The following is a 27,786-nucleotide window of genomic DNA, read 5'->3' on the forward strand; positions in this document are numbered from 1 at the left end:
TGGATGCATGAATAATTTTGCCCCAGTTTAATACAAAATTCACATCTGGCCAAACCTGTGCTGTGCATCCTTCCTTACAACTGAACCCTAAGTACTTGTTTCTGTGAGTGCCAAAGTCCATGGCCTTCTTCTTTGATCATAATTCTTGCTTTAGACCAACAGTAAAGACCACCCACCCCCTTGTGATGACCTCAGATATTTAGGAGCAAAAATGTTTCCATGCAATAAAGTGGTTTTTTTTGGGGGGGGAGAATTGCCTCACTTTCTCTGGAAAATATGAAAATGTGCCTCTTATGTTGTCAAAATCAGTAGCATGACCTCAGCAAGCAAGAGTTTGTGCTTCAGTTCTCATTGAGGTGCAGTTTATAAGCTAGAATTCTCAATAGCAGCAATTAGTCATAAGGAAGTGGAAGAGGCATGACTGGATTCTTCATTGGAAGAATCTCAGCTGCATCTTGTGCACTTGGATTTGGAGAGGCAATTGTCAGGACCTGACAGACCCAGAGGTCCTCGAAAATTTGCCCGAAATGTTACTGTTTACAAAATGCACACAGAACCTTTCACCCCACCACAGGTTCTCGTTCATCATTTTCTAACCTCCTTCCCCCTTATTTTCACCCTTTATTATTTTCCCAAAGAGACCCCAAGCTGTGGGGAATAGGCAAGCAGGTTTAAAGGGAGTAGGGTTGATCAAGAGTGGGGAAAGGGCAGAGGGGTAGGTAGGTAGAGTTTATTGCATGGATCCTTAGGAGAAAGGATCCCCTGAAAGGGTCTTGAAGGGTGGTGCTTTATATCCAGGCCTTGGTGTCCCTTTTCAGTGGCTGGATCCCCATCCAGCCATTGGAAGTGGTTCATACCAACGCTGATCAACCCTATCTGTCAACTGACTACATTATTAGCCAGCAAGCAGAAGGGGGCTTGATCCATTGATACATGCCCAGTGCCTACAGCAAAGCTAATGTTCTGTAATCATAACCCAACATCTTTCCTCCATGTCCTTATTTGTGGCTTGCACCACCATCCATGTTTTTACTGCATCTGGGTCCTCAGGGGTTCCACTTTGGAAAGAATATCTCTGCCTTACTTAGGTGTTCAGTACCATCTAAAATGGGTGAGCTAGTCTTGCCACCAATATGCTGATGCATACATTAGCCATGCCTCCCCAGCTGATGGGTGTACACACCCTTGAGACGCATGCTGATGTAACAACTTGGAAGTAAGGCTACCCTGTCCATTCTTGGTATCTCATTTACACCTTCTATATTTACACATATCAAATGCCCAAATAGGAGGTCCAGGAGATTCTGAAATCTGGGTGGAAAGTCAGGTAAGATGGATTGTGCAAACATCCTTGCTTGAAAAACTTGTTTAGCAATTATCAGAAGGGAATATTGACGGGAATATTGACGGGAATATTGAAGGCAAGACTTGGGGCCCTTTTTTCTCACCTATCTAGACCTTCTTATATATTGCATTCATTCTATTTTTAAAAATGTTATCCAGTAAAATGGTGAATGCACTTTCCCCTATGTTTCAAACTGCAGGGTTTTTTTTGAATCATGCGCACAAATTAATAAATTAATTATAACTTAATGTTCTTTCTAAAAGCTAAAGTACCACTCTTATCTACATCGGCCTGCCCGCCCTCTACCAGTAAAGCAGTAGAAGGACATAATGCAAATTCAAATTGGGTAGATATTTTTATTGTTATTATTTTGTTCAGAAAACAATATTTCATAATCTCTAATCAAAACACTAAGACTTGAACCGCCAAAGTCAGCTTCATTCGAAAATTACAACTGAAACTCATTTATAAGTAAATGAAAGTCAAGAGGATTAAATTCAATTAAAATCACTTTGAAGTTAGTACGGAAAAATTATTTCGGAGTGATAGAAATCAACAGATTGTTATTGCTTTCATTTTTCTCATGTGTAAAAAGATTTCTAAAGCAAAACGGAGCCAAAATTATAGGTGGAGAACAAAAGGACAGAGAAAATGATTTTATGCCCCCACAGAATGCACCCAAGTCTAAATTAAAAGGGTTTGGGTAGATTTTCTTGTGGGTGGAATCTCCTCTGTGTTCTGTGTGGTTGAATCACATGTAACATTTTCCTTTTTCAGCCTCTCCCTTTGAGTAGATACAGCAAAAAACAGGGATCCAATTGAAAAAAGCATCTTTGTTTCATAATTTTCCATATACATGCTTTTCTTCCCCCACCCTCTCCTGATAGCATGATCTCAGCAGATCAATTAACTTCAATAATCTATGGATTACAAAGCGTATAAAACCTTCAAAGCATCGCAGTGTCAGATCTATTTTCCAAGGGGTTTAAGTTACTTTAATAGTTAATAATAAGTGATATGGCTCATTTTCTTGACTAAATTAGGATCCCTTGTCATTTGTTCCTCCTCTGTCTGAAGCTCCTAATTACAGGGAACAAGCTTCTCAACACCCATTGTACACCTCCAAGGGGTGCATTGCTCCAAAAGAGGTGGTTAGGATTTCAACCTGTGCTTGCCTATCTATCTCCTCCCCTCCCCAAAGCCAGTGAAATCCCAGGCATTACAGAAAGCTTAGGATCATAGCACTGCTTCTGACTTCCATCTAGTCATCCCATTGAGAAAACGTACAGCCACCCTACAGCTTATGTGTGTGCCCATCTTTTATTGTCAGTTGAGCTATTGATCATCTCAACAGATGGAGTACTTAGAAAGTCACTGATGTGTATACAAATAAATATTACTAGACACCTACAGCCAAAGATGATGCCGATCGTTTCCATCCTGTATGTTAAATCAGGTGCTGCCCTTAGCGCTGATGTCTCTGCCCATTTCATCTTGTGCACCATCCACCAGTTTTCTAACAGTCTGTTGGGCAGCTAATGATCAAAGGGCACCCCCTTACTAATGGTAAGGTCCCATCTGCCCATCCATTGGATATGGTCTGAGGCAGGAATGCTTCAGAATGCCAGTTGCTGGAAACCACAGGAGGGAAGAGGGCTCTTGTGCCTGAATCCTGCTTCCAGGCTTTCCATAGGCATCTACTCGGTCACTGCGGGAACAGGATGCTGGACTAGATGGGTCCCTCGCCTGATCTAGCAGGGCTCTTCCAAATGGAACAAAGCCATCATGGCTAGTAGCTGTTGATAACCTTCTTCTCCATGAATTTGTCCAATCCTCTTTTGAAGCCATCCAAGTTCATAGCCATAACTGCCTCCTGTGGGAGCCAATACCAAACTTTAACTATGTGCCGAAGTGCTTTATTTTATTGATGAACCCCAGTCCTTCTGGCACAGATAATCTATAGAAGTGAGTTGCTGACCATCACATTTCATTGAATAATCTATTCCTCAGCATTTGTTTTAAATAATTTGATGGGACAAAATGACATGGGCTGTCAGCGATGGCCCATGTTGATCCCTAAATACGTTTCAAACTGATGTGCAATAAATTGAGCATCAGATGTAATTCTTTTCCTTTTATTTCCTGGGGATTCTTCTGCTCTGCTGGCACCATCCACACATGGTGCTCAGCTAAATACCAAAAAGTCCCAGATGTTAAGTGAGCATGTTATCCTTACAGCCCTGACATATGGCTTTTCCTGCTGAGCTCCACCATCAGCTGTGTGAGCGGCTCTGGAGACTCAGCTGCTGGCCTTGTTTTGCTTTGGGCTGGCAATAAGCCGGGCATCTTTTTACTGGGATACACCTTTCACACCTACAAAACTGAGATGGCACAGGCCTCCCTGAAAAATGTTCTGGGATCAGATCTGGAACAGAGGACATCTGCCTTATACCACTTGTGAGCATCCATAATGGAAGGCTGGAAGGTTCAGGAACACATGAAGCACTTATTCACGCAGAACATAGTTAAACTATGGAACTCACTCCCATAGGAGGCAGCAATGGTCACCAACTTGGATTGCTTTAAATGACAAATTCATGGAGAGGGCTATCAATGGCCGCTAGTGATGCTTTGCCTCTACAGTTGAAGTCAGCAGTGCTTCTGAATACCAGGAAATTGCAGGAAGTGAGAATGCTGTTGTGCTCAAATCCCACTTTCTTGCATCAACTGGACCATTTGCCTGACCCAGCCGGCTCCTCTTATGTTCTTATGTAAGTCATTAGTTCATTGACAGACAGCAGCTCTCTCCAGAGCATAAGAAATGTCTGCTGGGTTAGGCTAATGGTCCATCTAGTTCAGCATCCCGTTCTCACAGTGGAAAACTGGAGGACTGTGGGAAGCCTAAAGGCGGATCCTGAGTGCAAGTTCTGCACTTCCCAGTGACTGCTATTCAGAAGCATACTGCCTCTGACAGTGGAAGTTGAACATAACCATCAGGGTTAGTAACCACTGCTGGCCTCAGGTTCTACAGCAAATCAGTGACACTCACACAGATGCTTCCTCCTCCTCCTCCTCCTCCTCCTCCTCCTCCTCCTCCTCCTCCTCCTCCTCCTCCTCCTCCTCCTCCCTTAAAATGTACAAAGTTTTACCTCCTTGAAAAGGCAAGCGGAGAGGTGTACATAGAAGTCTTCCTCATTCCAGGAGGTGTTGCACAGTGGGAAAAGCTATCTCTTGTGTTTCCAGGGCTTCAGTGGTTCAGCAGAGCACCCAGGCAGGCTCATACAGAAGTGGGTAGTCTTGAGGGAACCTGGTCCCAAACCATTTAGAATTGTAAGACCAGCAAATTTAATGGAGTTCAACAGCAAAATGGCAGTCAGGAGACTCGGCTACATTAGGTTTTTGCTTTGTTTTTTTAAGGTGTTTTAAATGAATTATAACACTGTGACACCAGATGGCATGGTGGAGTTTCATCTTTCGGCAACGTGATTTTCCACTGCAACGTGTTTTCCTGAAATCTTTTTTTGGTCTCGATCCAGGCAGGGGTGCTGAAACAACATTGCAATTATACGATCTAAATGCCTCACTCCGGACAATCTGGCTGCTATGTTCTGAACCAATGAATGCTACCAAATGCATTTCAAAGGCAGTACCAGCCTACAGAAGAGTGTGTTGCAGTAATCCAACCTGGGCACAACAAGGGCATATCAGTGCCTTATCTGCCCTCCTTCCTGCAGCACACCTCTCCCAATCTTCAACCAGACCAAGCCTCCCAAACTGACCTGGGATGAGAAGTGAGGGAAGAAAGCAGAGCCAGATCAATGGCCAAGAGATCCAAAGGCTTGAGATTTGACGGGGGGGGGAGCCTTTGGCCCCTGGCAACAAAAGACAGTCCAGACAGCCCTTTTCAGAAGGAGTCGCTGTGGTCTCTTCCTGCATCCTATTATTTGGCACAACACTAAGATTACAGGAGCCTGTTTTCCCTCCCAGAACTGTGAACTTTGCCAACGCACCGTGCGAACTTCTCATGTTCTGCTGTTGCACTCATTTTCTAAGTATTAATTTGGTTTTACTGCACTTTGGAAAGCATTTGAATATTTATAAATGTAAGTATTTATTTTCCTAGTAAAATTAAAGCCCTATTGTCTTGCAACTAGCCGTGCTTGTTCTGACACTCCAGAAACAAAACCTTCTCAAGTATGATAACCTTTATTTATAGATAGCAATAAGCATATTTAGCAATTTTATTATTCATGACCCTTGCACTAAATATCATAATCAGAATACAGATGTGCAGGATAATTTCCATGTGCAAGTCACTGTAGTAATTCTTGTACCACAAAAATAGCACTGGATTTAGAGACATATTATGCCCGGTTTAATAAACGTGTCTTGGAAGAAACAAAAGGGGTGAGTGGAAAGTAGGCTTGGAGAGGTCCTTCTTTAATAACTAACTTCATAAATATACAGCTACCTCTAAATGCAATGCAATTCTGTTCTTGTGTTATACATTTTGTTCGCTTGTGCCTGCCTGGTTTCCGTTCACATATGGGATCTTTATTTATTGCAAGGAGAAAACAAGCTGTGTCTTGTGTATGCATTTATTCCATATAAATGCAATTTGAAAGAATCCCTTATTGCCTTATTGCAAAAAATAAAATAAAGCCAATGCTAATCTTAATACTGCCTTTGCTCCAGCTGATATATGAAAGGTGAAAATCAACAAGTCAACATCATTTTCAGTTTTTGCTCTACTAATAGAGTGAGCAAGAGTTGGCCATACCTTGAAGGTAGGCCAGATCAGGCTAGGGAGATGCTTTGTGAATTCCAAAATAAGCTGACTTGATCTGTGTCACTTAGACTAATTTGCATACCAGAATTCAGCTACCCACTGGATTTCGTCCTTCTCCTAAAGTTGAGGAAAAAATACACTTAGAAATGTGTATCTTGAGAGGAAAATGCTTTCTTATCTATATTTAAATATTGATTTCAGTTCAAATTTTTATGTGATTTTTTTATCACAGAACCAGAACGGAACAAAGTTTTGTGGGGATGTGTGAAAGTCCAAACCAGGCATCCCCAAACTTCGGCCCTCCAGATGTTTTAGACTACAATTCCCATCATCCCTGACCACTGGTCCTCTTAGCTAGGGATCATGGGAGTTGTAGGCCAAAACATCTGGAGGGCCGCAGTTTGGGGATGCCTTGTCCAAACCTACCAAGTGTATTCCCCGACCAATCAAAAGATAGAAATGAGTTAATGAAGTTGAGGTCCAAAGAAACATAATTCATTTCGATTGTGGAAATATGAATTTTAAAACAACTTTACAAAAAAAAGTAGGCCAATTGGAAAGCTAGGAATTGTAGTTCTTTGAGGAGATTGTAGTCTGCTAACAACTCTCAGCACTCTTAACAAACTACAATACAGTTCCCAGGATCTTTTGGGTGGAGGGAAGCCAGGACTATTTTTTTAAAAAAATAACATTTTTTTTATTAAAGATTTCTTGGTTTACAAAAGTATGTGCAAGTTATGGTACATGTTCTACAGATCAGTTTCATTTGTTGAGACATTAGTGTTACATTAGAAAGAAAAGGAGGGAGAGGTGGAGGGGCCCTGGTGAGTGGGGGTGGAGTCGGGTGGCAATGCTTCTATTTTACTTAATGTATGTGTGGGGTTTTGTGTCAGCATCGCTTGTGTGGGTTCTCTTTACTATTCGCTTGTGTTCCTTTGGTGGTGAGAGAGGTTGGGGTTGGCCTAGGCCTAGGGTGTGGTTGTTTGTTTGTGATTGGCTGTGGTTAACTTTGTTTTCATGTGTGAGTGGGGTGGGTAGGTGTTTATGAATCAGGTTAGACTATTTAAAGTGGTAGGATATTGCTTTAAATGTATAGTGCAGATATGGTTTAAAGCCATGGCAGATATTGATGAACTTAAGCATCCTATACGGAAAGCGACATATCCCTCCTTTAGGTTATTTGTGTGGATCTATTTATATCTCAAAGCAGTTGTCACTTGCAACAATGCATATCCCCTTTCTTTTTCTTCTTTTCCCTCTTTTCCCTTCCCCCTCCCCTACTCCACTATCTTCCTTTCCCAAGGGTAAATTAACTTTTACCCCCTACTTTGTAGGAAGTTAAAGAGGTGATTAATGGTTTTCAAATGGACACATCATCTCTCCTAATACCATTCAGAGCATTTAAAAAGTGATTGCTAAGATATCACACATTTTCTGTCTAGGTGTTACATGAATGATTGCTACATTTGGGGGGGGGGGAAGTGTGTGTGAAATAAACAGGTATAACAATTAAATTAAATATATATCTTTCTCTCTCTTTTTTCCCCCCTAAAGGTTTCTCAGTCTGTGTGCTATTTAGTGAATTCACAGCATTAGGTTAGGGTTTTCACACATCTCTCTGAAGCTGAACCTCTCATTAAGCATATTGTAAAAAAAAAGACCCTTTTATGAAAATGTTATCAAGTATTTATAACTACAGCACTGGAGATCAGAGGAAAATACTGCTTAAAATCTGTGCAACAGAAAACTGATCAGAAATATTGACATCAATCAGTGTCAGAATAAGTGAAAGGCTTTTCTCTCCCCCCTCCCCTTTTGCTGGAGTGACAGCAGAGACATAGTTTTACCTTGGCAATATTTTTTGCTGACTCCACTTTGACGTAAATTACGGAACCTGGTGAGGGTGGGGGGCAATGTTGAGACTATTTGCACAAGGTCAAGCTGTACACAAGTTGCACACAATAGAAAATCCATATAGATCAATCTGTCTGTCTGTCTGTCTGTCTATCATCTACCTACCGTACCTACCTATCATCTATCTGTCATCTGTCTGTCTGTCTGTCTGTCTGTCTGTCTGTCTGTCATCTATCTGTAAGATTCCTCACCATAAACCAGTTTTAAGACCAAGAAACTTTTCCTCACTTCAATGTCCTAAATGGCTTAAGAACGCCTCTTCACATACCAACCTGCCTACAGCCTAAGATCTGAAAGTGTGGGCTTTTTCTTTGTCTTGACTACAGTTGAGGCTCAAGTGATGGAGACTAGAAAATGGACTTTCTCTGTGGCCAAACTTTAATTGTAGAACTCTGAAAGCTCAGCTCACCTTCCCCTCTAGCGTTCAGCCGCATGGCAAAAACCTTCTTATTTAAGGAGGCATTTGTTTTATCAGACAGATAGCCTTTTCCCAAGACCTACCGTATGTTTTATGCAGTGTCCTTTACTCTGTTTTATATCTATTTGGGGGGCGGGATTTTGTGTATGTGTATTTTATAGTTGGTTTTAATCATTGTTGGTTGCCTTAAGGTGGCACGGTGACATCAGAAGGGCAGCATCTACATTCTTATATTGTAAAAATAAATGTTGAAAAATGTATCCTGAGTGGCGTGGAATAATATCAATAAGCACAGTAGTCAGCAATGCTGCTTTTTTATTGTTCCAAATAACATATCTGATTATGTCTCTGTTGCACCATTGCATATTATTCTGAAAAATTACCAGCCTCTGATTCTTTTGCAAGTTATAATATAACAATAGCTGACCTTTGGGGAAGTTCTAAAAGTGTAGCATGCCATCAAACTGGGTCTGTTATTATTTTCTGTAATTCTGGCTAGCTCCCTGCTCATCATAGCCCTTGAAGAAATAAGCAAAGAACCCACTTTCCTACAAACACACATGTAAGCATGAGAAGGTCTTTTATAGACACCCACAGCCATGCCACATAGCCACACCACTGACATTTTTGAAATCTTTGTTTATTGTTTTCTAAATGAATTGTGGTTTCTTGAGCTGTGCTGTGCCATCGAGACGCGCTTTCCGAAGCCACAAAGTTGGGCACATTAAAATTAGAAGTTATTGTCGGTGTGTGTTCTCTAAATATTCCTAAAAATACCAAAACCTGGAGAGCTTGGTCCCCTCTGTTTTCCTATCTTGCAGATTCTGAGGTGTGGACTGAAAGGGTACAAACACATATGGCTTTTTGGAAATGCCAGTAGGTCCTCAGACAGCATGTTGTGCCAATAAGGGAGAAATGGGGGACTTTCAGATTCCAGAAGTCTTTAAAAGAAGAGCAAAGATAAAACGGGAACATAAAACTATGGTGGTGCAACCGGGGGGGGGGGGCAGCTGCATAGAAAGGGCAAAGCATGTTTCAGATGGGGTGCTGTTTTCTACACATTAGATGTTTAAAAAAGAAAAGAAATAATGGTATATTTAATATTAACACTCCTTTGCTAAACATATCCCAAACATAAAGTTTTTCTGAAGTCAAGTAGGCATACTTACAACTGTAGGCATACTTACAACTGTAGCCTTGTTTTATTCTCCAGTTTATTGTTCCAAAATATAATTTATAAAATAGCTCAAGACAGCTCACAAAAAAGTATAATCAAAGGGGGGGGAGAATGAAATCAACATCTCAAAAAAAAACAATAGATCATCCCTTAGCAAAACATCAAATAAAGGTTGGTGTAAAACCACTGTCTTTAAAATGCTACCCCCATCATTCCACTACCTTTCCCTGCAGATCTCTGTTCTTAGCAACCCTTATCCTGCATTCCCTCATCTTTCAGAGGCCCCTTATAGGCCTGGTGGGTAGTTGCTGCAAGCAAGGAGTGTAGGATGTAGGGTGGCTGTGCATCTTACTTGACTGTCTTCTGTTGGAAGGAGTCCGCTTTTTGAAGGGCTGTCCAGCAAAAGTCCAGATTGGAGAGAAGGAACCGTAAGAAGGGAGATCTGCAGAACCCACCAAGAGTTAGCAGGTGGGCAGCAGACACAAATAACCTAGTCAATCTTGCCCAATATGGCGGGACGGGAATGTATTGCATTTCTATTTAAACGAGAGCAATTCTTTCCAAATCTAGACACCTAAGTTAGCGAATACAAATTTGATGCAAATCTCCTTTGTCCTCTTGCTGTGGTGATGTGCAAGTGTCTATCCTGGTAGTCTGTGGCTGAAGCCTTCTGCTTGCCTAAAAAGCCTTCTTCTCCCCCAGAAAAAATATGTGAGAGCCAATGACAGATTGTTGGGATGGAGGACAGCATGTGGAGTGGGACTGAAAAAGGGAGAGCTGAGTGCCAGGGAAGGAAACCTATCAATCACCTACCAAACTCCTCAGTTCTCTTCCTCATCTTAGTTCTGTCACCGATAGATGAAAGTGAGCCAATGGGGAACTGTGTGTGTGTGTGTGTGTGTGTGAGAGAGAGAGAGACAGACAGACAGACAGACAGACAGACAGACAGACAGACAGACATTGCTTATAATGAAGACAAACTACTTGCCTGGGGAGTGACACTTCCTCCCCCTTGCCCACCCACCCCCTTTGATGCCACCTATGGAACTCTTACTGGATGAATGCCACTGTTGGAGAATGAATGCCACTGTTATTAACCAGCAAAACCGCATAGCAGTAGTAGATAACGAAAGCGATGCAAGAACCACATCACAACACGTGCAGAGGTTACCATTAAAAAGTCACTCTTGGCTGGCCTCAGAGATCACAATAAAACACAGGCTCTAAGAATAGCCTCCAAACAGCTAATTTGCTTTTCTTCCCTCTTTCACATTTCAAAGATGGCATTGTGATAGTCAAAGACAAGGACACATCAGCCACATTTATCTTTCGTTGTGACATCTTCAATTTCCTCACTTTTAAAGGCAACATTAAGCATCTTTTTAGCTTCAGCTTTCATTAGGGATGCTCGCGCATTATCGTTCCTTACCGCTGGCCGGCTTTCTCCCCAATTCGGCTGCCCCCGCATAACTTGCCAATACTGTTTTCCATGACCATTCCATCCTTGCCATGGCACAGCCTTCATGACTCAGTGACCATCAGGCTGACATATATTTGTGTAAGCCCATCCCACACAATTGTCAGTTTCTTAATCATTTTTTCCCCTTAGGAGAAGGCAAGGGTGGAAAACCCCCAACAAATGGAATAAAAGCTCTTTTCCACAAAGCCACATTTTGTTTCAATAACTCTGTGTCAGAAGGATTTTATTATTAGCTTTCTCTTTCGAGCAGCAAATTCCCACCAGGACCGAGTCAGAAATTTCTGTGGGACATACTGTTCCTTCTCTATACACACCTAATGTTGTAGAGCTATTTTGGGCAAGCATTTAAATAAAGGCCAATTTGACTAAAGAGCAAATCCACGCCACCAAATGATAGCAAAAGGGCAGAGCAATGGGAAAAATGAACAAGGAAGATGCAAGGCTTTCATTTTTACCCCCTTTGTACATTTTAATAAAAGAAATTATCTCACTGCTTAAAGTGACATGTTAAAAGATGTATGTATTGTGGCTTTTAAAAAACACAATTAGATAACACCTTGTCAAGTGCTTATATTCTTTGCTGACAGCCTTGAATGTAGTCACAATAACGGCATAGCTATTTCAGCACACTCTCTTTTCTGTTGCCATTGGCAGAGTCAGCCATTTTATAAAAATGTTACTGTTTACCACTTTAATCATCAATCTGCATCTAGTCAAAACAAGAACTCAGAAGGAGTAGTAAATTATACTTGTGAAGCTCAGATGAGTTTGAACTGTTTTTTTTTCTGAAATGCACTAACAGTGAGTGTGTGTTCCCCGCGGGATGCTTTTGAGAAAAGTTTTCCATTAAAATTGGATCAAGAACTTGGAGGATCTGTATTCTTCAAATGCGTTTTTACAGGTTTAGGGAGGTTGGAATCCTCGTATGCCAGAAAGGGAACAATTCCTTCTTAGTTCTCACCCCCCCCAAAAAAAAAACCACCCAAAAAACTTTTCTGAGCAAGAATCAGTGCATTTCACACAAACACACATTTTTAGCAATACTTATTTTTATGCTTCCAGTTGAAAGAATGAAACTGAAGAATGTATCTGAAGAAGTCTGAATGTATCTGAATGAATGTATCTGAATGTATCTGAAGAATGTATCCGAAGAATGTATCTGAAGAAGTGTGCATGCACACGGAAGCTCATACCTATGACAAACTTAGTTGGTCTATAAGGTGCTGCTGGAAGGAATTTTTTTTATTTTGTTTCGACTATGTCAGACCAACACGGCTACCTACGTGTAACTTTTTATGCACTTATGGTGCAGTCCTCTTCATATTTACATGGGAGTGAGGGGTGAATTCAATTCAATTTGCACTTAAAGGTGAGCCCAACCAAATTCACACTTTAGAAAACGCTGCTTGAACTGAAAACAGCTCCTTTCCCGAATTCTGCAATGCAGTTCCTCAGGCATCTCTGACTATTTGCCCTTGCTGACTGGGGGCATATGGGAGTTGGAATCCAACAACATTTGGAGGCCCAGAATCCCCCTACCGCTAGCTTAAAATTCTCAAAATGAGACATGCCAGCTCAGGCACACCTCAAATCATATCCTCTCCTCTGGGACCCCTCCTCCCCGCATCCCAGAAGTGAGAGAGGCTGTTGTGGTCATTTAGTGAATTGAATTCAATAGATGTAACCCAGCCTCAGAAGCACTCTTCTTTATTATTGATCCATATGCTGCTGCAATGACAGCCACACTTGCCCATTCAAAACATGTAAGGTGGGAGAGCATTCAAATATAGCACCCCTGAATTTCACTATGAAGAAGTGCAGTCCAGGGAGGGCTAACTATGCAGACCCTACCATTCCAGTCACCCCTGAAGCAGAGGGAAATGAGGGGCAAATCCCTTGCTATTAGAATAACTCTGCCAAATTCCAGATTGTACCATTTAATTTCAGTTTTTCATTCATCATCCCTTTTTTTAACAGTAACAGTTTATTACTAAGTTTGAGAAATAATATAGAGTCATATCCTGACCTTCAAAACAATTCTCCATTAAAATTGAACATTCACAATTGTTCGGTTGTGCTTTGTTAAACTTGAGTTCAAAAGATGATGAGCAAGGCATAAATTAAATCTATCATCAGGATTCTGCCTCTTATTTTAGTGTGGGAACAAGGCAGGGAATTTACAACACTTTAATCTTAGAATCATAGAGTTGGAAGAGACCACAAGGGCCATCCAGTCCAACCCCCTGCCAAGCAAAAAACACCATCAAAGCATTCTTGACATATGCCTGTCAAGCCTCTGCTTAAAGACCTCCAAAGAAGGAGACTCCACCACACTCCTTGGTAGCAAATTCCACTGCCGAACAGCTGTCAGGAAGTTCTTCCTAATGTTTAGGTGGAATCTTCTTTCTTGTAGTTTGAATCCATTGCTCCGTGTCCGCTTCTCTGGAGCAGCAGAAAACAACCTTTCTCCCTCCTCTATATGACATCCTTTTATATATTTGAACATGGCTTTCATATCACCCCTTAACCTTCTCTTCTCCAGGCTAAACATACCCAGCTCCCTAAGCCGTTCCTCATAAGGCATCGTTTCCAGGCCTTTGACCATTTTGGTTGCCCTCCTCTGGACACATTCCAGCTTGTCAGTATCCTTCTTGAACTGTGGTGCCCAGAACTGGACACAGTACTCCAGGTGAGGTCTGACCAGAGCAGAATACAGTGATACGATTACTTCCCTTGATCTAGATGCTATACTCCTATTGATGCAGCCCAGAATTGCATTGGCTTTTTTAGCTGCTGCATCACACTGTTGACTCATGTCAAGTTTGTGGTCTACCAAGACTCCTAGATCCTTTTTACATGTACTGCTCTCAAGCCAGGTGTCTCCTATCCTGTATTTGTGCCTTTCATTTTTTTGCCCAAGTGTAGTACTTTACATTTCCCCTTGTTATAATTCATCTTGATTGCTTTGGCCCAGTTGTCTAATCTGTTAAGGTCATTTTGAAGTGTGATCCTGTCCTCTGGGGTATTAGCTACACCTCCCAATTTGGTGTCATTTGCAAACTTGCTCAGGATGCCCTCAAGCCTATCATCCAAGTCATTGATAAAGATGTTGAATAGGACATGTTAAAATGGTGGTGCCTAGGAACTGGATTCTGGAAACCACACAAGGACAAATTTTGTTAAAAAAATAAGAGCCTATAAATATCAACAAAGAATATTTGTCTTGCCTTTTCTGTCTTACTAAATTAGCCGATTATAAATGTTTCCATGAAACTGCTTCTCTATGTATATTAATGCTTAGTGGAAATTGGCTTATATTGGCTTAACACTGGGGGCACCGGAAGCAATTTTCAGGACATTGCCATTCAGTAAACATCTTAGAGCCCCCAAATCTGAATATTTACAGTAATATGTTTTACAGTGTTGAAATAAGGCTACTGTAAGCTCATACCCTCCAACATTCCTCCAATTAAAATAGGGACCTCCTATTCCATACCCTCCAACATTTCTCCAATGAAAATTGGGACATCCTTAATATTATAGTTATAAGATACTCCATTGTGGTCCCATCTGCAATGTACATTGGAATCAATTTTATACTACTTTAAACAGTCATGGATTCTATCTAAGAGCTTGTTAAGGGTGCTGAGAGTTGTTGGGAGACCACCATCCCTTCCCCTCACAGAGCTACAATTCCTAAAGAGGTTTTACTGTCAATCCCTCTTTCCAAGGGGGCCTCGGTCCAGTATACCTGAAGGAGTGTCTCCACCTCCATCACTCTGCCCGGACACTGAAGTCCAGTACCAAGGGCCTTCTGGTGGTTCCCTCGCTGCGAGAAGCCAAGTTACAGGGAACCAGGCAGAGGGCCTTCTCGGTAGTGGCACCCACCCTGTGGAACGCCCTCCCAGTGTGGTGTAGTGGTTAAGAGTGGTAGACTCGTAATCTGGGGAACCGGGTTCGTGTCTCCGCTCCTCCACATGCAGCTGCTGGGTGACCTTGGGCTAGTCACACTTCTTTGAAGTCTCTCAGCCCCACCCACCTCACAGGGTGTCTGTTGTGGGGGAGGAAGGGAAAGGAGAATGTTAGCCGCTTTGAGACTCCTTAGGGTAGTGATGAAGTGGGATATCAAATCCAAACTCTTCTTCTTCTTCTTCCCACCAGATGTCAAAAATAAAATAAAATAAAATAATAACTACCAGACTTTTAGAAAGCATCTGAAGGCCACCCTGTTTAGGGAAGCTTTTAATCTTTAAGAAATCAGTGTATTTTAATATTTCTGTTGGAAGCCGCCCAGAGTGGCTGGGGAAACCCAGCCAGATGGGCGGGGTATAAATAATAAGTTGTTGTTGTTGTTGTTGTTGTTGTTGTTGTTGTTGTTGTTATCCAAGAACTCTGGGAATTGTAGCTGTGTGAGGGTAAGGGAGGCTTCCTAACAATTCTCAGCACCCAGGATTCTTGGAGGAAACCTATGGCCATTTAAAGAGGCATGCTACTGCTTTAAATATGTGGTGCCGAGGAAGCCTCAAACACTATGCATGGTTGTTTCCAAACATTTGTTGGTGTGCCCTGACATAATTAGGACTGGGTTGCAAAACACAGTGTGAAGATGCTGATTAGCTGGATGCTCCATGGTGGAAGATCAGAAAACACAGTCTCTAATTCATACCCTCTGATCACCCTCTTGATCTGCAGCCACCACATGTTCAAAAGCACAATTTTGTGCCCCATTGCAACCATATCAAATGGGTGCTTTTGCACATGTGGAAGGCGGATAAAACATTTCCATAATTCATCTTCCTATTATGACCATTCATAAGGTCAACAAGATTATAATATGCTCTCTCTGTAATCTAATGAGTGAAACACATTTTTCATAAACTAAAGGCGTCTGTTCTTTGAACGCCTATTTTAAAACATCGATTGCTCTTCTTGTTTGACTGCAGAGCAAATATTTCAGGAGACTGGCATTTAAAACTCCTAGGTCTTTTTCTTCTTCTTCAGATAAAGACGACTAGGCATACTTCAGGGCCATGTGAAAGATTTTTGCATTCAGAGTGAAACCCAGTGCATTTTAGGCAACCTGCCAGCTTCATTTGGGTGTGAAAATGTCTGGCATTTGGCTAGAGTTTTAGTTGCAGTTGGGTACACTGCTGTGAATTGGCTTTTCTGCCTGGTGAATAAACAATGTGATAAAATAGATGGGAGGCTAGCACTGGAGTGATCCCATCGCCATCAGAGGCCGTGCTTTTATTCCCCTTTCCGACAGAATCCCTCTTCCATGGGATGCAAGGATAACAATGGCATTCTCCCAGTCTACCATCATGTCTGTGTATGATTAAGTTGTAGTCTGATGTGTTAAAACCTCAAGTCAGTTCTTGGTGGGAGAGCACTTCACGACAGGAGAGGTGTCAATAGTGACAGCCCATGCCAGGGATATTTGCCCTTTGAGGTCAGAAGATGGTGGAAATACAAAACAGAGTCAGACATTATTTTTTCTCATTTATTTATAAGCAGGTCTAAATGGCTTAATATTTCAATAAATCCTGAAACAGTGTACATTACGTACAATATTTTTTTAAAAAAACAACAACACCCGTGAGCTATAGCCAATGCTAGTTTTAGTCAGGACTCCCTGAAATCAATGAATGCAATGAACTTAGCTTCATCGATGAAAACAAGTGAGTGGAACATAACTGGATACTACCTGATAGCCATTAAAGCAAAAAATACAGCAGTACAAAAATGAAAGCAAATACAACAGAGATTTTGGGGATTCATGCCCATAAAACAAGGTTCAGTCTGATGGGCCAGTTAAGCCCAGGCAAAAAGATTCCATGCAGTTGGGAATATAATCATCCTTTTGTCCTTTGAGCCATAATGCATTCAATGGAAATGAAAAGAAGGATATTTTGGACACTCAGCCATTATTTTTTGTTGAAAAAGAATCCAAATGGTCAACAAAAGTATCTTATAAAGAAAATATGGCTTCTTGAAAGTGCATAGAAGAAATTCTAAAATTTAAATTTGTGATAGTGTTGATAGGCAAAATAACCACACCTCTTTTATCTCTCGTGGTGACAAGTGATACTTTAAAAAATATGTATTTATTATTCCTATTTTTTAATCATTTTTATATCTTACCTTTCTTCCAAGGTATTCAAGTGGCTAGTACTTTTGTGTAGGGTGGTTTTCTCTTTCTTTCTTTCTTTCTTTCTTTCTTTCTTTCTTTCTTTCTTTCTTTCTTTCTCTCTCATTCCTTCCCTCCCTCCTTCTTTCTGCATGTGTTTTACACTGGTAGAGCTGACTATGCTAGGTTTTCTTAAAAATAAATAAATAAATCATTGCTACCCTAACCTTTGCAATGGATTGCTTTCCAAAAACTCAGAGAGAACTCATTTAACTCTTTAAAAATAGGTGTTGAAATCATTAATAAATGACATGCCTTCCTCCCCCCCCCCGAAAAACCCCCACTCCACCACTCAAAACAAGTGATACTATAATAGTGGAGATAAAATGCTGCAATGAATAATTAGGTGCCAGCATCAAACTACTGCATGAAACGAAAACAGTGGGGTATTTCCATTTAAGGCATTTTTTTCCAGTTTTATCTTTACCTGCAATCCTTTATCTTTCAAATTGGCTTTTCACTCCCCTTTGAGTGTGACTTGTATCCCTGGGTTGTACCCAGCTAATTTCTGCTCAGAGTAGACTAACGGAAATTAAGACACTTAAGTTAGTCATAGAACTGTAGGATTGTCGGGTTGGAAGGGACCCCAAGGGTTATCTAGTCCAACTCTCTGCAGTTCAGGAACCACAGCTGAAGAATCCCTGACAGATGGCCACCAATCCCTGCTTAACAACCTCTAATGGACTAGGGTCCATTCCACTATTTGGCAGCTTTCACCATTTTAAGGTTTAGACAGAGTCATGTCCATGAATTTCAGTAGATCTGCCTTGAGTAACAATAACATTAGATATAAAAACATTTCTGGGGTCCCCCAGCAAGAGTGGATTGGCTAAAAGATATAAATTAATATGTGATCTCATTTTTAGGTTAATAATAAATATGGTAATATAAATACCTGTTGAGAATATGGAGATCCAAATGACAAATGTTTGGTTCGCATCACAAGTTTGAAAGCAGTTTTGCAGTGGATGTCGAAAACAATAGAAAAATTATGATACTTCCAAGAAATACAAAACATATCCAAGGTATTTGGGCCCCGGGCCTCCATCTCGACCACCAAGCCCCATAAATTTGTACCAGCTTCTCCCCCTGCCTCTGTTCAGCCCTGAATATCTGTGATATGCCCTGGCAGGAGACTGCCTGGGAATCTGTGAGACTACAAAGCCACATCACGCCATACATTTAAAGCACTATTATAGCTTGTTAACCGCTTAGAGGATTTCTTACCATCAAGCAGTATATACATTTTTTTCCAGTAAATGAATAAATACCACTTTAACAGCCATGGCTTCCCCCAATGAATCATGGGGAATGCATTTAGTTAAGGGAGCTTAGAGACGTTAGGAGGCACCCCCCCCAGTCCCCTCGCAGAGCTACGATTTCCAGAGTAGTTTAATAGTTTAACAATCTGCCCTTCTTCCCAGGGAACTTTGGGAATTGTAGTTCTGTGAGGGGAGGGGGCTACTATCAGCAGAGCTATCAGAGGATTCCCAAGCCCCCTTTTGTGGCTACAAGCTTTGCCTCCTTGTAATAACTAACAGAAGCCCTTGTTCTGAACATCCTCGTGCACAGTCAAAACATTAGAAGTTTCAGATTTCAGACTGTCAACATTGCTAGATATTTTTTTTTATTTTAAGAAAAAAACATTGGTTAGTTTTTATTTACTTCTTATCTTCATTCTGTGCCAGTCACTAGCTGTAAAGTAATTGTATTATGAAATGAAATTAGAAGGGTGAACACAGATGCACAGGGACAATATTTTGACTGGGGAAAATGTCTGATGAAGCCGTTAAAGACTGCAGGATGGTTATGGAGCTGTTGCACAGTTTTTCCTAGTCACAAGAGACAATGAAGGTTCCTCTGGTTTGGGGCTACAGTGCCCTAGTGCCGTCACCACCCCAATACCTAACACTAGAATTTGTGAACACCCAGTAAAGCTGAATGACGGAAGATTCAGGACAGAAAATATTTATTCATATGGTGTGTAGCTAAGCTATGGAACTCGCTCCCACAGGAGGCAGCAATGACCACCAACAAAGGAGAAGACTAGCCATTATGGCTATGCTCTGTCTCCACAGTTGAAGGAAGCAATGTTTCTGAATACCAGTTGCTGAAACTGTGGGAGGGGAGAGGGCTCTTGTGCTCGAATCCTGGTTGCAGGTTTTCCACAGGCTACTGTGAGAACAGGATGCTGGACTAGATAGGCCATTAGCCTGATCCAGCAGGCTCTTCTCATGTTCTTATGTTCTCTATCACTGTACCTCCATGTGCCTCTACTGTAATTGTAATCAGTCCACCCAAAGGTATCACATTCTACCTTTGAATGATTGGAATAGTGGATTCTCGAAGTCTGAGAAACTGCGGAAGTGCAAAGTGTGCTAATAGGTATTTTTTTTCCCTTTTAAAGGCTGGTGGAATCATCAGCATTGAAGAAAACAGACTTTTGTTACTGATAATGCCTTTGTGGTTCCCTGTTGTTGGCAAAGATAAGACTGGACTGCCTGTTAAGGATGAACTGTGCTCAAAAACTCAGCTTTCTAGCGTTCACATCACAAGGCAGTTTTGATTTAATCTGAAGGCCAAGCCCAGTACCATGGTTTATGGTGTTTGATGTGTTTGTGTATTGAGTTTTCTAGCATTCTATAACCACAACTCTACTGTTCACATATCAACCTTCTTTTCCCATGCACATAGTGCCACTCTTTGCCATTCATCCTTTCGGATGGCACCTCAGCGTGACCCTTAAGAACCTAAGAGCTTACTGGATCAGGCCAATGGCCTATATGGCCCCTGGTCTTACAGTGGGCAAACATATGCCTGTGGGGAGCCCACAAGCAGGACCCAAGAACAACAGCACTCTCCTCTCCTACCATTGTGGCAGGTTTCACACACACACACACACACACACACACACAGCCACAATAGATATGAGGATGTCAGGAATCAAACACAACCCATGATACACTTTCCATAACCTTGATGTCCATTGAGGGTCTAAAACAGTGGTTCCCAGAGTGGGTGGTTCTGCCCTCTGGGAGGGGTGGGATCACCCTGGGGAATAGTAAGAGGCAAGGGTGCAAGACACATGTGATGTGTAAATGACTATCAGACTTTGAAAAGCTGGCAACACTAGATCAAATTCATTAATTTTGTTGAATACCATTAATTGGATTTTGAAAAAAAATGTGCAATTGATTGTTACTAATTTTTATTTCATTGTCTTATTATCTTCATTAGTGAGTTTTGCCAACCAGCCTTCTGAATAATGCTTTTTATAGGATAGGTAGAGGGCAAATGTCAAAGGCCCAATTTAGCACACCTGGCCTACTAAATGGAACCGCCTTTTTGAGTGGTGTCACCCCTGGAAAAATAACATCTGCACAGCGATACAGATGTTGTTGCAGGAAATGTTTTCCTCCACCACAAAATGTGTATTAGTAAGGTATTGAACAGTTATCCCAAGGAGATGTGGTGTTTTCCTTTCAACCATTTCTGACATGACTGTACTTTCAACCAGTATCACAAAAGCCAGAGCCAACGAATGGCAGTAACCATTTCAAGTAGGCGGGAGAAGGGCTTAATTGAACATGAAACATTTTATTGTATCCTGCATATTTCAGGGATAAGTCAGCAGCACATTAACTGTGGAACATTCTAATTCCCACCATTTGCTCACATCTCTAATGCTTCAGTTATTTTTCCCACTCTGCAACTGCTTTCAGAAACTGTTTCCTTCCCTCTTTGCCCTTTCTGTCAATACTTGGTCTGTGCCCAGGGACTAGTATTTGTATTTGTGTCTCTCACTTAAAAAAAAAAGTCTGTAGACTTTTATTTGGGGATTCGTATCTCCAAACCCAAATGAAAGAGCCCCTTCCCACTAGGAATGGTTGAATCAGCACATTTCAATTCAATGTTACTTTTGCAGGTCTTTGCTTATAAAAGCTTGTTCCATCCTGTTTCTGCAGTAATCTACTGTTAAGGATGGGCGAATCTGTCAATTTAGGTATCTTTCAGTTTCCTGTTTTTCCAAACTTAATTCCAGCTACATTAAATTGCAGGGGTGGTTGTTGTTTTTTAATCCTAATGAAAATTCATCTGCATCTTAGTGCAAATTTATCCCAAGATGCACAAGCAATGTGGTAGGTCAGCAGTGTTGCAGTGCTTGTGTGTATGTGTAGGAAACCACAATGACAATTTGTGGGGTATACTTAGAGACCCTCAAACTATACAGTGCTCCTGTAGCTTAACCCTACCTATAACAATCCCTTGCACTGCTTTCTGGATTGTATCCAATGTAGTTCTACGTTAAAGTCACTTAGCCGTGAACTTCTTCTTCTGCTGAAACACTTTTTGCACCATTGGAACGTGGTTGCACAAGGGAAGACACAAGCAGGTTGCTAGTAGCTTTGCTGTGCAATAGATTGATCAATCCATGGTGCAACAAGTTTAGTGTAGTAGAATTATTGCATTTAATCCCCTGTTGTGCAACATTAAAATCCACCCATCTGCTAGTGCAATTGCACTAGTGGACAGATAATTTTGGGTACACCTCTCCTTCCATTGGACCATGCTAACTCCACCACATTGGGGATGGGCATTGCATATTTCAGTATGGGTTCAAAGCCACACACCCAGGTTTTGCTCAGTTTTGAGTCGCACTGTCTGAAAAAATCTTGAGGAGCCATTTGCAACTCATTTTATTGTACAAGTGCATCTTTAATATTCACCATAGACCGTGCTGTCTTTTAAATATGATCATAGCATACAGATCTGCCCTAGTTTTGGCCTTGCTTTGAACTCTGCTGACAATTTGACAGCAGACATCTGAAGGAGTGTTTCCCTCGTTGGATTGCTATTAACTCAGTTAAAATGTATATGACCAGAGAATAAGCATAGAGCACAAGACTGCGGAGGAGTAAGGAGACCTCCGGGCTGCTCAGGCATCACATCCCGGCTGTCCTTTGCCCCCTCTTACATTTCTTATTACAGTACATTAAAACCCTTTGCTCTGTCAAATTGACAAAGGCAGCAATAAAAGGGGTCCTTTCTAATACCCAGTAATATAAACTATGTTTGTACACTTACCACATAATCCCTAATTACTTCCATACTTTTATGTGTAAAGAGCTTTGACGGTCGCATTTCAGCATACTTAGTGAATGGAATGAATTCTGAAATTATTTCTTTATAAATGTGGGGCAATCTGTGCAGGGAGGGATTAATTTCTAGATTGGTGACACAGCTCACATTTCAGAATAAATATGTCCAGTGTCATTGATCCACAGAGTGTCAGATCAGAAAGGATGACACAAACAGAGTTTCTACACGACCCTGACATTCCTCTAGTACTTAAAGCAATTACCCCACTGTTTAATAACAATGTTTAGGGAATTGCTTTTTTGATTGGTTATCATCTATGTCATACTCATGTCAATAATTTCAAAGGAATGCTACGGTGTGGCTTTTTACGATGTATACCTATATAACTATATATCACTATAACTATAACTATAACTATAACTATAACTAAACTATATATATATATATATATATATATATATATATATATATATATAATTACATAAGGTAAAGGTAAAGGGACCCCTGACCATTAGGTCCAGTCGTGACCGACTCTGGGGTTGCGGGCTCATCTCGCATTATTGGCCGAGGGAGCCAGTGTATAGCTTCCAGGTCATGTGGCCAGCATGACAAAGCCGCTTCTGGCAAACCAGAGCAGCACATGGAAATGCCGTTTACCTTCCCGCTGTAGCGGTTCCTATTTATCTACTTGCATTTTGACGTGCTTTCGAACTGCTAGGTTGGCAGGAGCTGGGACCAAGCAACGGGAGCTCACCCCGTCGCAGGGATTCGAACCGCCGACCTTCTGATCAGCAAGCCCTAGGCTCTGTGGTTTAACCCACAGCGCCACCTGGGTCCCTATATAGTTACATAGTTACATACATATAAGGTAAGGACTAGGAGACACTTTTGGCAGTTCATAACAGTCCTTTTCACAGTGTACAGATCCACTCACCTCTTGGCCTTGTAACATTTCATGGATTTCAGATCTAGTCTCTCTGAAGACTGACAGTACAGTGGAGGTCTTGTCCCTTTCAAGACCTTTTGCAAAATATACTCAAGCTCACTATCCTATTGAGAAAATGCATATTCAATATTCAAGCATCATAAAAATGTAAGCTGCATAATTTTGGGAGAGTTATGATATCTTTAATGCTATCCATGTCTCCTGCACTCATTGTCTTGCATAGAAGCTGTCACCCTTGTCTCTTACGATGTGCTACATCAAAAAACACAAGGGTAGATTATCACCACCATTCTAAGCCACAAATCTATGACATGTTTACAACACTTCTCCCCTCTGATTATCAATGAAGATTAAAGGTGGCATCCAACGTTAGTCCTATTGAGAGTGCATTCATTTCAGTGGGCCTATTCTGAGTAAGACTTAGTTGGATACTTAGACATACAGTGGAAGTGAGTCACTTGGTAGTTCTTAGAAAGGGTGAAGACTGCATATCAGTCATTTTTTTACATTCTTGGTCCAGCGGCCTTGGTTCAGTATACCTGAAGGAGTGTCTCCACCCCCATCGTTCTGCCCGGACACTGAGGTCCAACGGCGAGGGCCTTCTGGCGGTTTCCTTGCTACGAGAAGCCAAGTTACAGGGAACCAGGCAGAGGGCCTTCTCGGTAGTGGCACCCACCCTGTGGAATGCCCTCCCACCAGAGGTCAAAGAGAACAACAATTACCAGACCTTTAGAAGGCATCTCAAGGCAGCCCTGTTTAGGGAAGCTTTTAATGTTTGATGGATTTCTGTATATTAATATTTTGTTGGAAGCCGCCCAGAGTGGCTGGGGGAACCCAGCCAGATGGGCGGGGTGCAAATAAATTATTATTATTATTATTATTATTATTATTATTATTATTATTATTATTATTATTATTCTGGATCTGACCAAGTTACAATCAGAGTCAGAGTTATCTTTAGTTAACAAGAAAATTGGATATGCCTCTTTACATCATGTCCCACACACATATGCAATGGATCGATGATGCCATTTCCCACACTTTACTGTCAGCTCAGTCCCTGCATATCTTTCTCCCAAATTCTTTGGGTGTTGTAGTTACCATTGCCCCAAGATACCTAAAGTGTAAAAACTGTTCCCCCACTGCTGTGGTGTGTCTCAGAGCTTGGTCAAAGACTGACACCACCTCATTTCAGGAGGCATCCCCGCAACAGTGACCCATGCCCAACTGTATGGGGTGCTCTCTTCTGGATCTAGGTAATCAATACTATTACACCCAATCTGGAAATGAGGCAGAAGACTCAAGGAAGAGGCAGGTTGGAGGAAGAATTGTCCCTCAACTGTGCTATGATGGCCAAAGGAACCAGCTCTATCACCTTTTCCATGGCCTGAGGAGAATTCTCTGCTCTCTTTTTTCTTATTCCAGCGAGTCCATTTCTGAATAGCAGTAGAACCAAAACATCACTCCAACAATCCTGGAATCCATACCTGCAAAATTGGGAAAGTCCCCCTTAAAACATAGGCAGTTTCCCCATTGAGGTGGTGATGGGGGAGGAGGAGCCAGCCACCCTGGCTAGACTGCAGTGAGCTCCAAACTGTTGTCCGAGCTTGTTCTGCTTGGGTGGTGGCATCTAGTCAGACGTCCCCTGCCTCTATGTGGAGCTGTCCATGGTCCTGTTCTCAACTTGAACTCACACCTTTCTGCTCAAACTCCTGTTCCTGCTTCAGCTTTGGCATGGACTACAAACTATAGTCTTGGTACAAGATACTGATGCTTTTATGCATGCTTTCTTGGACAGTTTGACATGGAAAGGTGAAGTAGGAATTCAGCCAAGAGTGAGGTGCGCACCTACTGTTTTAATTTAGGGAAGAGGAAAAACCCCATGACTCAGAAGTTTGGGAAGTTTGTCAGAAGTTTGGGAAGCCCTGAAGTACACAATGACCTCTTATCCTCTCCTGCCAGTTAAGCATTACCCCTGGAATTGTCTCCTGTTAACACACCATTACACACTGATGTTTAACACTTAAACATCTCCATGTGTAATTGGGAGGTCAGGCATATTATTCTTTCATTACCAAGAGTCATCTATCAAATGTTTCACAGGAAATCTTATTCCCAAGCAAATAGGAAGATAAATATATTGATTACACCCTTTTTGTCAAATTAGGAAAAGCCCTTTCAACGGATGGTGGAGGGTTTTGATCTGGAATAGATCACCGTTTACTGAAATGGTGATGTCAGCAAGGCATGAGGAGGGGGTGGAGGCTGATGGGGCAGCACATTCTTCTGTCTGCCCAAGCAGTCATTTTAGGAATGTCTTTCCTTCTTCAAACATGGCACTACTTTTTATTTATTTGCTTTAGAAATACTGCTGGATTCAGGTCCTGCTGAGTAAGCCACAGTTATATTGGGTGGCAAGATTTGAGAAGAGACAGCAAAAGAACCTCAGCAAGCTGCTGTGGACCAAAGCAGCAGCCTTAACTCAGATGGTTTTACTGTACAGTCATACCTTGGTTTAAGTACACCTCGGTTTGAGTATTTTCAGTTTAAGTATTTCGTGGACCTGTCTGGAATGGATTAATCCACTTTCTATTACTTTCAATGGGAAAGTTCACTTCAGGTTAAGTTCGCTTCAGGTTAAGTACAGACTTCCGGAACCAATTGTGTACTTAAACCGAGGTACCACTATATATCAGGGATGGAGAACCTTTGGCCCTCCAGATGCTGTTGAACTACAATTCCCATCCCCACTGGCTATTAGCAATGCTGACTAAGAGTCAGTATCAGACTAAGACCTTGGAGACCAGGGTTCAAATCCCTCACTCGGTGACATGGGGCCAGGCACTCACTCTCAGCCTAACCTACCTCACAGGGTTGTTGTGGAGATTAAATGAGGAGGGGGAGAACAATGAGATCCTTGGAGAAAAAGGTGGGAACGAAATGCAGTAAATAAATAAAATTGGTGACTACCAATATCTGGAGGGACACAAGTTCCCCACCCTCATGTTATAGGAGTATATAGGGCCAAGGGAATATCACTCTGCTTTCTCTGGCCTACCAGATATTCAGGTGGCCCTTGCAAATCTTGCTGGATTTTTATTTGTTAAAAATATTTTCTATTCCAAGTGTTTAATTGAAGACTGCACCACTCAAGGTATCTAAAAAAACCTTATAACCTTTTAAAAAAAGTATCCAAAACAAACTTAAAAGTGGCAGATAAAATACTGTATAAACAAAACCATGCAAACTAAAGAGGCGAATCAGTAAAGTTAAATTAACATGCATCCCCCCTTCTATTGCCCCCCCCCAACAAAGTTTTCAGGAAGTATTGAAATATCACCAGAGAAGGGGTTGTACAAACCTCCTGAGGCAAGGCGTTCTTGGGAGTGGTTGCCACAATTGTGACCCCCTTCACACTACGCATTTAAAGCATAGTATCCTGGGAACTGTAGTTGGTTAAGAATGCTGAGAGTTGTAAAGAGACCCCTATTCTCTTCACAGAGCTACAGTATCCAATATTCTCTGGGAAGAGGGATTGATTGCTAAACCACTCTGGTAATTGTAGCTCTGTGAGGGTAATAGGGGGGTCTCCTAACAACTCTCAGCACCTTTAACAAACTACACTTCCCAGGATACTTTGGCTGTCTTAAATGGTAAGATAATGCTTTAAGTGCAAAGTGCAGATGGACCTGACAACATTTTTTCCCTACCACATTTCCAGTCAAAATGGATCTGAAGTGGCTCACAGCAGTACGATATATCAATAAAACAAACTCAACTTGAAACAAAAGACAGAAGTAGGAGGTAAGTCAATAAAAACAACCCAAAAATAGCATAAACACAATTCATTAAAAGCCTTGGAGAAGAAGGAAGTCTTAAAAGCTTGTTGGGGTCCTTCCAACTTGGAGACAGTCCTGCCTACACCAGAATGGTCCCCACCCTCTCTTTCAAACACCTCATGGGAAACAGCAATATGCTAACACCAGCAGCAATTCATGACCCGATCATCACTGCTTCATATTCAAATTTACAGCAGTAATGGTTCATCCACTGGTAGTTTCTACAGCAAACCGGCTGTGCCCTGTTAACAGGAATGTACCCAGTGGCATTTGTATCTCTTTGTAGTCCTATTCTAGGATGGTGTGATTCAGGAATTTTAAGTGCCACAGAATAGGGATCAGATTCTAGAAGAAGAAGAAGAAGAAGAAGAAGAAGAAGAAGAAGAAGAAGAAGAAGAAGAAGAAGAAGAATTTTATTATTATTATTTATACCCCGTCCATCTGGCTGGGTGGCTCACAGAACATAATAAAACATCAAACATTAACAACTTCCTGATACAGGGCTGCCTTCAGATGTTTCTAAATGTCAGAAAGTTGTTTATTTCTTTGACATCGGAAGGGAAGGTGTTCCACGTGGAGGGTGCCACTACT

The 27,786-nt window shown here is 41.5% G+C and overlaps 1 protein-coding gene across 3 annotated transcripts in view; it reads left to right on the plus strand.

Annotated features, from left to right (window-relative positions):
* Positions 1-27,786, plus strand: part of ZNF536 (zinc finger protein 536) — a 378,399-nt gene that overhangs the window by 322,361 nt on the left and 28,252 nt on the right. The window lies entirely within an intron of this gene.

Source organism: Zootoca vivipara, chromosome 6 (genome assembly GCF_963506605.1).
Source record: "Zootoca vivipara chromosome 6, rZooViv1.1, whole genome shotgun sequence".
NCBI lineage: Eukaryota > Metazoa > Chordata > Lepidosauria > Squamata > Lacertidae > Zootoca > Zootoca vivipara.